Raw genomic sequence first — 12450 nt, forward strand, 5'->3', positions numbered from 1 at the left:
TAATTCTTAGTCACCTAGAGGATCAGCTAAAGGGAGAGTAACAGCTTGTTGTCAGATTGTCATAGATTCCAACTGTCTGCTTAAAAGGCATTACCAGTGTTTTCAACCTTTGATATCTGTGCTCTTTGTGGAGAATTTTTTTAGGCTACTATGTTATGCCTTAATAAGGAGAAAATATCTCTGTGATAAACATTTGAACTTGGTAAAGGTGCATTAGTGAAAAAGTAAGAAAGTTATTTATACTGGCTTGTTTATATATTTGTATTATATTATTCATATATATCTATTTATATATAATGACCTGTTTTTTTAATAGGCCAACTGCAGTTGCTGAGCATTCAGGTCAGGAACTATCCTTACATTGGTCTTTTAAAGCACAATTTAGAGACTAAAGTTGTTGCATCTGTTTGCATTCCATATTCTAAAGTACCAAAGGTATTTTCTTCTCTTAGCAGTTAAATAGTATAAAGGATTAGTATCTTTTATCTATGTTAATTAAATTTAAGATCTCATGTGTCAGTCATTGCTTTGAGTCATGTGTTTCTGTTAAAACCAAAGTGTCTACCACTTCTGCCACAGACTTCCTATTGAAAAATTTTTCAGATAGTATATCAATGAAGTGTAAAGAGGTTTTAATAGGCTCAAATTTGACAAAAATTAAAAAAACTTAAATGTAAGAAAGTATATGATGGAGTAGGAAGAAAGCTCGTATGTTCACAAAGGTATGATCAAAGTGATGCCCAGAATACTTTACCAAATGTTTCATTTTTATGTACATAAATTCTGTAAACATCCCAGGTAAGGAAATGTAAGGACATCAAGACTTTTATCCCTTTTGACAAGGTTAGATAAAAACTTGCTCGTAGCAAGTGTGCTACAATAATAGAATCATAGAATCATAGAATGCTTAGGGTTGGAAGGGACCTCTAGAGATCATCTAGTCCAACCCCCCTGCACACGCAGGGTCACCTAGAGCACGTGGCACAGGACTGCATCCAAGCGGGTTTTGAAGATCTCCAGAGAAGGAGACTCCACCACCTCTCTGGGCAGCCTGTTCCAGTGCTCTGTCACCCTCACTGTTAAAAAAAAAATTTCCTTAAGTTCATGTGGAACTTTCGATGCTTTAGTTTGTGGCCATTCCCTCTAGTTCTGTCAGTGGCCACCAGTGAAAAGAGGCCAGCACCATCCTCCTCACTGCCTCCCTTGAGGTACTTATAGACACTGATCAGGTCCCCTCTCAGCCTTCTCTTCTCCAGGCTGAACAGGCCCAGCTCCCTCAGCCTCTCCTCATAGGGCAGATGTTCCAGGCCCCTGATCATCCCTGTGGCCCTGCACTGGACTCTCTCCAGCAGCTCCACATCCCTCTTATACTGTGGAGCCCAGAACTGGACACAATGCTCCAGAAATAATAATGCTAAATAATAATAATGCTTAATAATAATAATAATGCTAAAAGCTTTCTAAATTATCTTTAATACTAAGTTGATCTCTTTCTTCTTCTTTTTCTAATCATCATTCTACATGAAGATTCTATTTAGGTGCTTTATTATAGATTTTACATTGCTGACCCTGTATGAACTGTAAATTCCTGAAGCTGTGCTGAAGTCGTCCTGCTAATTTTAGCATAGAAGTTGTTTTGGATTTGGGCAGAGCAAATTGTACAAAATTTTGCACTACATAATACTATCAAGGAAGCAGCCGCGTAGCTGCCTAGTGTGTTACAATTCCAAATGCAGAAGGCAAAACAGGTCTAAAACCCACAGTTATGGAACTGAGTCATTTTGGTTTTAGAAGATCAACAATAAAGGCTGACCTTATCTTCTAGCTGCGAGACTTGCGAAGCATGATGTGTTCCTCATAAAATTCAGGTATTTATAGGATCAGAGAAAATTTAAGATTTGTGAGTGCAGTGCATTGTTTCTTTCTTTTCTGTCTTTTCTGTCTTTTCTGTCTTTTCTGTCTTTTCTGTCTTTTCTGTCTTTTCTGTCTTTTCTGTCTTTTCTGTCTTTTCTGTCTTTTCTGTCTTTTCTGTCTTTTCTGTCTTTTCTGTCTTTTCTGTCTTTTCTGTCTTTTCTGTCTTTTCTGTCTTTTCTGTCTTTCTTGTCTTTCTTTTTTTCTTGTCTTTCTTTTTTTCTTTCCTTTTTGTCCCCTCAAAGTGAAAGAAGTCTCAGGCTGCTGAGCTGGGAGGTCTTCAGTGCACGGGTTGCTTTGTCCTTTGCTATGGGCTGAGCTGTGTCATAACAGGTTGTGTTCCTGGGAGCTGTGAACTCCTTTCTCACCTGTTCCTTCTGACCTGGGCTGCCCCAGCTCCTGGGAGCTGCAGCCCTTTCCTCCACTCTGCCAGTCACCTTCCTTTCAGGTCCTTCTGCCTCTGTTTCCTGTCTCTCCTAATCAGAACTGTTTAATGAGAGACAGGAAAATATTCTAAGCAAATGGGAAAAAAAGAGAGGAAAAAAAAAAGGCATAGGTGAAGGCAGTGTCTCAAGGAACAGTGGGACAAATAAACATTGTCTTTCTAATTTACCTGTGCATGAACTGAATCTGTTTTTTACCCCCATTAGTCAGCTGCCATTTATCGTCTTCCCCTCATTCCACATACTGTGCAGGGAGGAGGGCAAAGAAAGCGTGGAAATCTTTCAACCTAATTCCTGGGAGAATACTGCAGGACATAGCTCACTGTTAAGTACCATGAAGATGGCTGGGGAAGACAAGTCATTAAGATTTATGTGAGTGGTTGTCCTTGTGTTTGGTGTCTTCTGACAAAGGGCATCTGGTGGGATGAGTGATGCTACTTGTTTTCTGCACAATGGGTATAAAGGGTCACTGTCTGGTGCTGCCAGGATTACATTTTATTTATCTTCTTGCGGAGCCTGCCAGGATTACATTTTATTTATCTTCTTGTGGAGCTGCTCATGTGCATCACTGAGAACTTGGAGGGTATCTTCAGCCACATACCCTTTTCAAGTTGGTCAAGTTTTGCGCCATAGTTCAGGATGTCTCATGAGCATGAAACCCAAGTCTGTGACTGATGCATCCTGCTTGGGTGGGAAGCATATCCGGACTTGTCGAGCAAGAGTAGAGTGTGATATGAAAAAGTAACAAATAGTGTTTTGTAGGCCCCTCAGAATGCTGCCCTGGGGTGGTTGTGCTGTTAGATGCTGGACACTAGTACATCTGTTCTTTTGCTAGCTGGTAGTCCAGTTATCAATCCCTATTAAACTATGAGTAGACACTGGCTGCTTGTTATATTTGCTTAGCATCTTTTGTAATGAGAAGTCAGGGTTTTGTATTCTTGTGAAAGGGATTTTCCTGGTATTAGTGACCCTCTCACTTAAATGTTTTTATCCCTTCTTTTGTCCCCAGAACTTCTGTTCTGTTCTTGTTTCGATTCCTTTAGTTTCCAAGTGGTGGAAGTCCTTGCTATGGAGAATTAAAAATGTAGGTTGTTTCCAGGCAACACACATTTTGCTCTCAAAGCTTTCACACTGGAACATTTTTGGCATGATGAAGTACTGCTTTAGAGTTAGATGTTTATAGGCCAGAGTTGGGGAGTGTAGAAAGCTTTTAAAATAAGTCAAGCTTAGTACATTTAGAGAATATAAATCCAATCAGAGAAGTAAATCAGGGGGGTTTGTTTTGCTTCCTGTCATGCAAAGCTTCCAAGATGGTTGTGTATGCATAGAACTGGGCTGCCAAATCTTAAAATTAGTCCCTGTTTTTTAAAATTGCCTCATGCAACTGAGAAGTCTTTTTGCCTGCATGTCATAGTCTGAGTCTGTGCAACTGTTCTGAATGTTGTGATAGGAGAAGAGCTGTTGTTGGTGCTGCTGAGCCCCTGCTCCTCCTGCTGTGTCAGTACATGCAGCACGTGCTGTGCAGAATCAGTGCTGTCAAGCAAGAAGTTATTTGTCCTGTTGTAATAGTAACAGTAGGCAAGTCAGGCCTGAGTTAGCCTGAAGAAGAGAACCTTGGTCTCGTCCGTGACTTCAGATTAATCTCTTAGGAGCAGATATTCTGAGGTAAAGGTTGACATCCCCCTAAGCACCTGATTCTGCTTGAAATTTAGACTTTCAACATCTCTGGAAAACAGTGAGAGGTAAATGTAAATTCTGTTTTGATCAGTTGATGTCTGTGGAGATTTCTGACATAGGACATCTGTCAATCAGCATTAAACTTCAGAATAAAATCAGATGAGCATGTGGATTATGTTCATTATTACCTCTTCTAAACTAAAAAATGAGAACTCTATGCTGTTTACTTTTACAATCTAGTCTGTTGAAAGGATGCCAGGAGGTAGCAGTTGAGATCTCTAAAATAGATCCTGGTGCTGTGGAGTATTAACACATGTTAAATGAGCTTTGGTTGTTGTCCAAGGGATTCTTTCCTTTGATGTACACTGATTGATTGTGCAAAATATCTCCCCACTCAGCATCGTAATGATTCTGTGATAAATTCTGTGATAAATTGATTTTAAAAGATTTTCCTTTTTTTGAGTTAGGAAGTTGTAGTATTATTTGCAAGCAAGATTTTAAACAAAAACAATCTTTGTTCACTAAAAGACAGGTTGTGCCTTGTGACTTTTTTTAGTAACAAGACTTTCTGAGGAGACACATACATAAAGTAACACTACTTGTTAAATTGCTATTTGAAGTTGTTGCATGTAGAATGTCTTTGAAATGAAAGTTTGGGCATTTTTAGTGTATTCTTTCCTTGGAAGTGATGAGGTCTGAATGCTAAACTCCTAGATTTTAATTATAGCTTTGTTACTTTTCCCCCTGAAAACTGAAATTTGATTTCATCTCTAATTTCTTATATCTAAAATGAAGTTATTTCATTTTATTGTGTTAACTCATTAAACCTTATCAAGTGTTTGACTACAACAAAATACTATTATGAATGTTGAGACTTTCTTTTTCTGTCTTTTTCTACACAGTGTTGACAGTTTTGGACTTGGTCTTCTGCTTCAGACTAAGCAGATAAAATGCATGATCTCATCATACGTTGGAGAGAACGCTGAATTTGAACGCCAGTATTTATCTGGTGAGCTTGAGGTTGAACTCGCACCGCAGGTATGAGGGGGTCTTTAGGAGACTGGTGATTGCTTTTCCACTAAAATAGTGGTTATGATACAGTTTTCTTAAAGTGCTGTTTTAAAATTATTTGGCAATCCGAGTGTTTTCTCTGTATGTACATGTGCAGTAAAGACAGATGGTATCTGCTGTCTTCAGAGAATGGACTGTAGTTGCTGATCTGTTAAGAACTAGCTACATTTATTGTGTGGATTCCTTTTACAACTTGTTGCCTTATGCTCATTTCAACTGAATCATTGAAATGATTCTCCTGCGTGGTAGAAAAACACATGAAGCAGCCTTGCTTGCTGCTGTGGGCCATATAAGGGGAAACAGTCGGATAATCCCTGGATTGCCCTGTCGGTCGCATTCCTGTGTGTATAGGGACGTCGCGTGTGCAGTGTCTGCCGCCTAGTGGTTAGGGATCAAAAGAGGAGCTTTCAGTTCATTGGGAGCCTTACAAAGTTGAGTACCTTACTCCGTTGTGCTTATTGGTTAAAACTCGACTGAACTCATCTCTGTCTCGTGTTACGATTTTACTATTTACAGATTTACTTTTAAGCACCACAGTTGTCATTGTTTTAGTGTTGCCAGACTGCATGCATAGCCTGAATATGGTGAGATCTGTCAGAGTAGCAGCTATTGAGATCTATTTTTGCAAAATTAGTAATATAACTTTAAAATCTGCAGCATGTCACTGTGTGACATTTCCGGATTTCCATTTCTTCAAACACATAACCTGCTGTGGGCGCTGTACTGGCACTGACTGCACTGTAGATGCAGCACAGCAATACCAGGAAAATGTGACCTGTGTTTAGAGACTGCTAAGCTAGGTAATTGACAGTGATCTTTTCTTGCTTTAAACTGAGAAAAATATTAATAAAATGTGTTGTAGGGCACACATGAAATGCGGACAGATATATATTTGCCCCCCAAACTCCACAGTTGAAGCCGATAAGGAATTTGGGATGTTAGCATTTGTGATGTGGCTGGACACAGGGGAGAGTCAGCGTGAGTGGAAACACTGTGCCCCAGCTTCTTGGAAGCCAGATTGCTCCTGCTTCTTTGGTCATCAGCTGGGCATGCTTGTCTCAGCATGGAAGGGGTTATTTATTAAGTTTCTCCTGAGATGTTAGAGATTTTATATATATATATATATAGGATTCATATAAAAAGAAAAACCTCTTAGAATATGTATCCAGGTGGGGGAGAGAAAACTGTCTGCTCAGAGTTATAGCTTGGCAAACAAATATTCAGGAAAGGTTTTACAAAAGGCACAACAAAATTCTGGGGCCCGTGAGTCTGTGATGAGTTCTGTGTTTGTGCTGTTGAGCGATTCGTGGCCAAGTGTGATGCTTTTCTTGCCAAATCCTCTCCCAGTCCCGCAAAGGAGAACTAATGGGAGAAAGAAATAGGTGATGGTCCACTGGGTTCAGAAGGAAAAACCCCAAATGATGGGATATAAATAAGTTAATGGAAGTGAAACATGAGAGTCTGATTTGCTTTCTCCAAGTGGCTAAGCTGCTGAGTGTGTTCCTCTGTAGGGGACGCTTGCTGAACGCATTTGCGCAGGAGGAGCAGGAATCCCCGTGTTTTATACCAGTACTGGCTATGGGACACTGGTGCAGGAAGCGGGGGCGCCTATCAAATACAACATCCATTAAAAATCTTTCCTGATGAGTTATTCTTCACTTGACTTAGTTCTCTCACCTGATTTTCTGTGCATGTAAGCAAAATCCTGTACCAGGTCACTGAACTTCTCAGTATCAATTGAAACAAGCTGCTATAAGGGAGCCAGGTGCTCCTTAAGTTGTGTCATATGGGGTAAGCAGCCCTGCAGCTGAACATAAACTTTAGCACTGGAAGAGGCAGGACATCTTCCTGGCAAACAGGAAGAAACCTCAGCTGACACAAATGTGCTCAGCAAATGCATATGCCAGCAGGTGAAATGAAGTTTAGTATGAGCCTTTGAAATTGCAAAGAAATAAAAAAACAGTTTGGCTTCCAAGTGAGAAACAAGGACTTCCTATTGAAACTGGATGGAGAGTTTGGAGAGGGGAAGACATTCCTCAGTGTTATGACTGTACCTGAGGAAATGGGATGAGGCGGATGCTGTATGTTCTATGAACGCTATACTCTGCCTGAAGAACCTCAATAGGATAAAGGTAACGTTTTCCCCCAAAGGATTTCCTGTATTTTATACATGATGTTTCCAGTATCCAATCAGTAAATTAGTCCTTATATATATATTTTACTGAATGTGACCATGTTTTACCATTTGGAGGATTGTTTCATTTATTAATTAGTTTAACATTTTGATAGCAGTTTTCCCTTTAAAATTTGTCAGAAAGTATATCTTACTCCTGGTTCATTTATGACTGTGACTCAAGGTTCACTTATGACTGTGAAGAGAATTTAATGAATCTAGGAATAAATTTACCAGAATATTTTTGTTAGATTTCATTCAGTTTCTACATTAACCACAATTCGAATGTTTTAGATTGCTTCCATTGCCTAGTTCATAGAATGCTTAAGGTTGGAAGGGACCTCTAGAGGTCATCTAGTCCAACCCCCCTGCACACACAGGGTCACCTAGAGCACGTGGCACAGGACTGCATCCAAGCGGGTTTTGAAGATCTCCAGAGAAGGAGACTCCACAACCTCTCTGGGCAGCCTGTTCCAGTGCTCTGTCACCCTCACTGTCAAGAAATTTTTCCTTAAGTTCCTGTGGAACTTTTGATGCTTCAGTTTCTGGCGGTTTCTTCTAGTTCTGTCAGTGGCCACCACTGAAGAGGCCAGCACCATCCTCCTCACTGCCTCCCTTGAGGTGCTTATAGACACTGATCAGGTCCCCTCTCAGCCTTCTCTTCTCCAGGCTGAACAGGCCCAGCTCCCTCAGTCTCTCCTCATACTGGTGTCTGGGGTTATTCCTCCCCAGGTGCAGGACCTTGCACTTGGCCTTGTTGAATTTCATGAGGTTTTTTCACCGCCCAGTTGTCCAGTCTGTCCAGGTCCCTCTGGATGGCAGCGCAGCCCTCTGGGCTATCGGATACTCCTCCCAGTTTCGTATCATCAGCAAACTTGCTGAGGGAGCACTCTGTGCCTTCATCCAGGTCATTGATGAATAAATTGAACAGGACAGGACCAAGGACTGACCCCTGGGGGACACCGCTATCCACAGGCCTCCACCTAGACTCGGCACTGCTGATCACCACCCTCTGAGCTCTGCCATCCAGCCAGTTCCTAATCCACCTCACTGTCCACTCATCTATCCCACACTTTCGGAGCTTGCCCAGGAGGATGTTGTGAGGGTTGATGTCAAAAGCCTAGTTGTTACAAATTACTTTGACAATGAATTGTAATTTTTTTTATCTTGATAATAGGACATAATTATTTTTACAAAATGAACTTAGTTTTATGGAGCTGTCAAAATATTAGGTGTTTGTCAGTTACGTATCCTGACTGATCATAAATGTAAGACCAAATGAAGTTCAGACTGTCAGCTGAAATGAACAGCATATCTGCCTCAAATCCTCTTCATTTAGATTTGGGAGGGGGTGGTGGTAGGGGGTCTCTGCTCATGGGCATGCTTTTTCCCATAGTTAATATGACCTTTTTCAAAAGTTTTGCATTAGCACTTTAGTTTTTAGTTAGCTGGCAAATGTGCAACAAAAAGTGTGTTAATTCCACTAGATGGAGCAGTAGGGACATGCATCTGATTCTCATTGGGTTCCAGTTAAGAGGGACATTAAAGAATCCTTTATGCCTTTTACAGCTTTTTCCCTTCTTCTCTGTGATTAGATACTTAAACTATAATTTTTCAGATAAAACTGTGCATAGATGAAGAAGAAATCTAAATATAATAGACTGTGAAATTAATCCCATAAGATGTGTTACGTGAGAAATCTGTTTGAAGATACACCTCAATAGTGTATTTTTCTGTATAGGTGCGAGAATTCGATGGTCGTCGCTTTATTATGGAGAAGTCAATTACAGGAGATTTTGCTCTTGTGAAGGCATGGAAGGCTGATTATGCAGGAAACATCATTTTCAGGTATGACTTGTTTACCAATAGGAAAAGATTCTCTAATGGTTTAGATAATAAGAGAATCCTGTCTCCTATGTGATGGCAAAATAGTGTTTTACTTTTTTTTTTTTTTTTTTTCTTTCATTCCTATTACATTTCCCTACTGTCAAATGATACTGCTATAAAAATCAAAATATAATTGCTTTTTCTAATGACTTTTGAGAATTCAAATACAGCTGGTATTAACTATGAATACATTGGTAGTTAAAAATGAGCCATAGCAGATAAAAGCCAATATGCTGACTATTGAGAAACAGAATGACATTCTATTCACATTGAGCTTTCCATGTGAGAGTTTGGGAATTGTTTCTTGTATGTCTGAAAGCTGACAAAGAAGTGTAGGTTCATACACATCAGAACAGAGAGGAGCTGAGTTATTTCCCTGGCCAGTAAATAATGAATAAGCTTAATTCTGTCCCCAGAAAAGAGAGCATTTAATATGTGTTTAATCTCCCTGGTGTAGAGGGTCATCATATGAATTTAAGCATCTTTTGTAGGGGAAAACTTACATTTGACTTTACAAGCTTACAAAGTGCATAGCTTGTAGTGAAAAGATTGTACTAGTGATAACATTTATTTAGGTTGTTATGCTGGTACTCTGGTTTGTCCTGAGTTGAAAGACAGGTTTGCTTATGTTTAATGTCTGTTTTTTCTTTGTTTGTTTTATGGCTCTCAGATAAGAAGGTAAGTGCTATAGCAATCAGTTGCAGATTATTGCAAGAACGTGCTGAATGATGCAGTCTGCCTTTGTATATTTTAGAAGAAACAAGGAACTGGGAAAACAACAGTGATAACTCAACTGTGCAGAAAATATATAGATAATATAAATGTATATACGTAAATATTATTTCTATATTAACAAACAAGAAAGAAATTGAAGAGAATTACCTTCCCATGCCCCAGTGCTTGGTATAATGGCTTTCCCACTGGCAAGACAAGATTGCTTCTGATGGAAAATGGAACTTTCTTGTGTACACATGCATATGTTTGGCTATTAAACTGCTTTTCTTGGGCATCGAGACATGAAACACAGAGAATGTTGTGTTTCTCCTTTGGTTTGTCTATATCTTTGATCTTAAGGCTCTGCTTCCTGTGCTCCTACCCAGTGTCTGTCCCCTGATGTTTACTTATCTTTGAATTTCTTTCATCCCTCACTGATACGAAGCGATTGTGTTCTCATATTCCCCCCTTGCATCCTTTGATCTCTGATTCTCATGTTACCTCACCCCCCACCTATTCCTTTTGGAAGTCTTCCTGTTCCTTTGGCATTCACACAGTACAGTACATAACAGAACTAGGTCCATCTGGAGACGTAAAATCTTAGCTGCTCCTTTCAAATGCTTCCAAATGCTGCTGATAAAAGATGGAAACATCAGCATTTAATGTCTTATTCCATGCATAGTATTGCTAGTTCAAAGAATTGCTCATAGCAAGTGGTGACCAGTTCTTTTTTTGAATTTGCCTTATGGTCTAGAACAGTGAAACAAATAGGCCGTTCTCATAGCCTGCCAGAGGCAACAGAGAGGAAATTGGAATAGTCTAGAATATAACAGTGTTAAATTTGTAACCTACAAGTTGAAAAGGACTGTGATTTTTGACATCATGCTCCATTCTGCTTATGTCAGTGGACCCATTCCATAGTTATTTTTACTCTGACCTCTGTTTCCATTTGCTGAGGGACACTTGGCTTAGCACCGACTCTACACTTCCTCATATCCGCTCTGCTTTCACAGCAGCGGGGGGTTATTTATAGTGTGTTTCCCATGACTCTGAGTCCTGTTGTGCCACTAGGAATGGAGTTGGAGTCAGCTGAGCTGTTAGTTGCCCTCAAGCTAAGTGCTTCTTTTACATCTAAAGGATGCACTTAAACTATATTTAGACTTATTTGGACCACACCGGCCAGTGTAATTTTTTTTTTTTGTCTGATCTTGTACATGGAGCCATGTTGATTTCTTGGTGATCCCGTGTGGATCTTCAGTAGAACCAGATCCTTAAGAAAGCAAATTTTAAACAAGGGTGTCTGCATGAGGCTTTATGTCCCATTTCACTTTTGTTCCATACAGTATGTTGTGGCTGCCTTCCCTCCAGATTTGCTTCTGCTGAACAGACTTCTGCAATGCAACCTCTGTTTTTTATCCCAGTAGATAATCATTCTTAGTTATAACACACCATTACCAAGACTAATGTTCCAAGAACTTGATGGAATAATTCCACCTTGTTTCTATGCTAGCTCTAAGGATGCATATATGGATGTAAAACCTCAGTAGTCTGCTACTAGGTACTAGTTCTGCTTAGCCAAGCAGCTTGTCTCCAGATCTTAGAGTTCCCTTGGAGAAGCTTTTCTTCTTAGGACAACAGCAGAGAGTTAAACTACATGTGTGGATGTTGCACTTACTGTGGATGCATTCCTTTTTCATGGAGCACCGTTCAGCTTTGGAATTGTTCTGGCCTGGTATGCTCTCACTTTGCAAGTGAAGGTGTGGTTTTGTACCATGAAATATATGCTTTTGATGTAGGGACAGAGGAGTTGAAGAGGTGTCTTGACTTAGCTCCCTGTTATCATAGGCAGGCATGTCAGGTCATCTCTTCATTCTTCAAGTGGCTCTAAAATATGTTAATTCAGCTCACATCTGAAGTCTTTGCACCCCTATGCTATTAGGTACATAGATGTTGTACTTGATTATTTTATGTTACTGTGAACTGGTCTGCTATCTCCTGCCTTTAAGAGAAAAACCACTGACATGCCTGGGGTCATTGCTGAAACCTGGTATCCGGTAACATACACTGCTGAGTCTAGTGATCCAGTAAGGTACCTTAAAATGACAAGTTAGGTTTAGCTAGCTAGTTTCTGGATTTCAAACCACAATATTCTGTGTTGGAAAGCAAGTTTAATATTTCTATTTTTCCCCTCTGCCCTCTGTTTTTGTCTGGATTGATGTGTTCTTCAGAATAAAGACCTTTGAGACAAGTTTAATCTTATAGAAGACTACTTCCTCTGAAGTAATTTTACTAACACAAGACCATTTCAAAATGAAGACAGCTTTATGAATAGAGTGGGAATCAAGCCCATTAACTCTTCTTAACTTACTTTTGGATTTTTTCTTCTTGTAACTTTTTCTCCCATTTGAAAATAATTTTCTATGAGTTTCTTATACAGGCAGAGCAGCCAGTAAGATCTTGTCACAGTCTTTGGCTCAGAAAGGCAGTAATTTGGGATCAAATGCTGGCTTCCTTGCTGCCACTTCTGCCCTCATCTATCTGTGTCCCTCAATTTTAGTTCAACTTTTGTAACTT

At 39.8% G+C, this 12450-nt stretch overlaps 1 pseudogene; it reads left to right on the forward strand.

The window, feature by feature from the left end:
* Nucleotides 1-12450, forward strand: part of LOC104578086 (succinyl-CoA:3-ketoacid coenzyme A transferase 1, mitochondrial-like) — a 58095-nt pseudogene that overhangs the window by 33685 nt on the left and 11960 nt on the right.

This window comes from Tinamus guttatus, unplaced genomic scaffold (assembly GCF_059628265.1).
Source record: "Tinamus guttatus ecotype Peru unplaced genomic scaffold, ASM5962826v1 Tinamus_guttatus_pri_ptg000997l, whole genome shotgun sequence".
NCBI lineage: Eukaryota > Metazoa > Chordata > Aves > Tinamiformes > Tinamidae > Tinamus > Tinamus guttatus.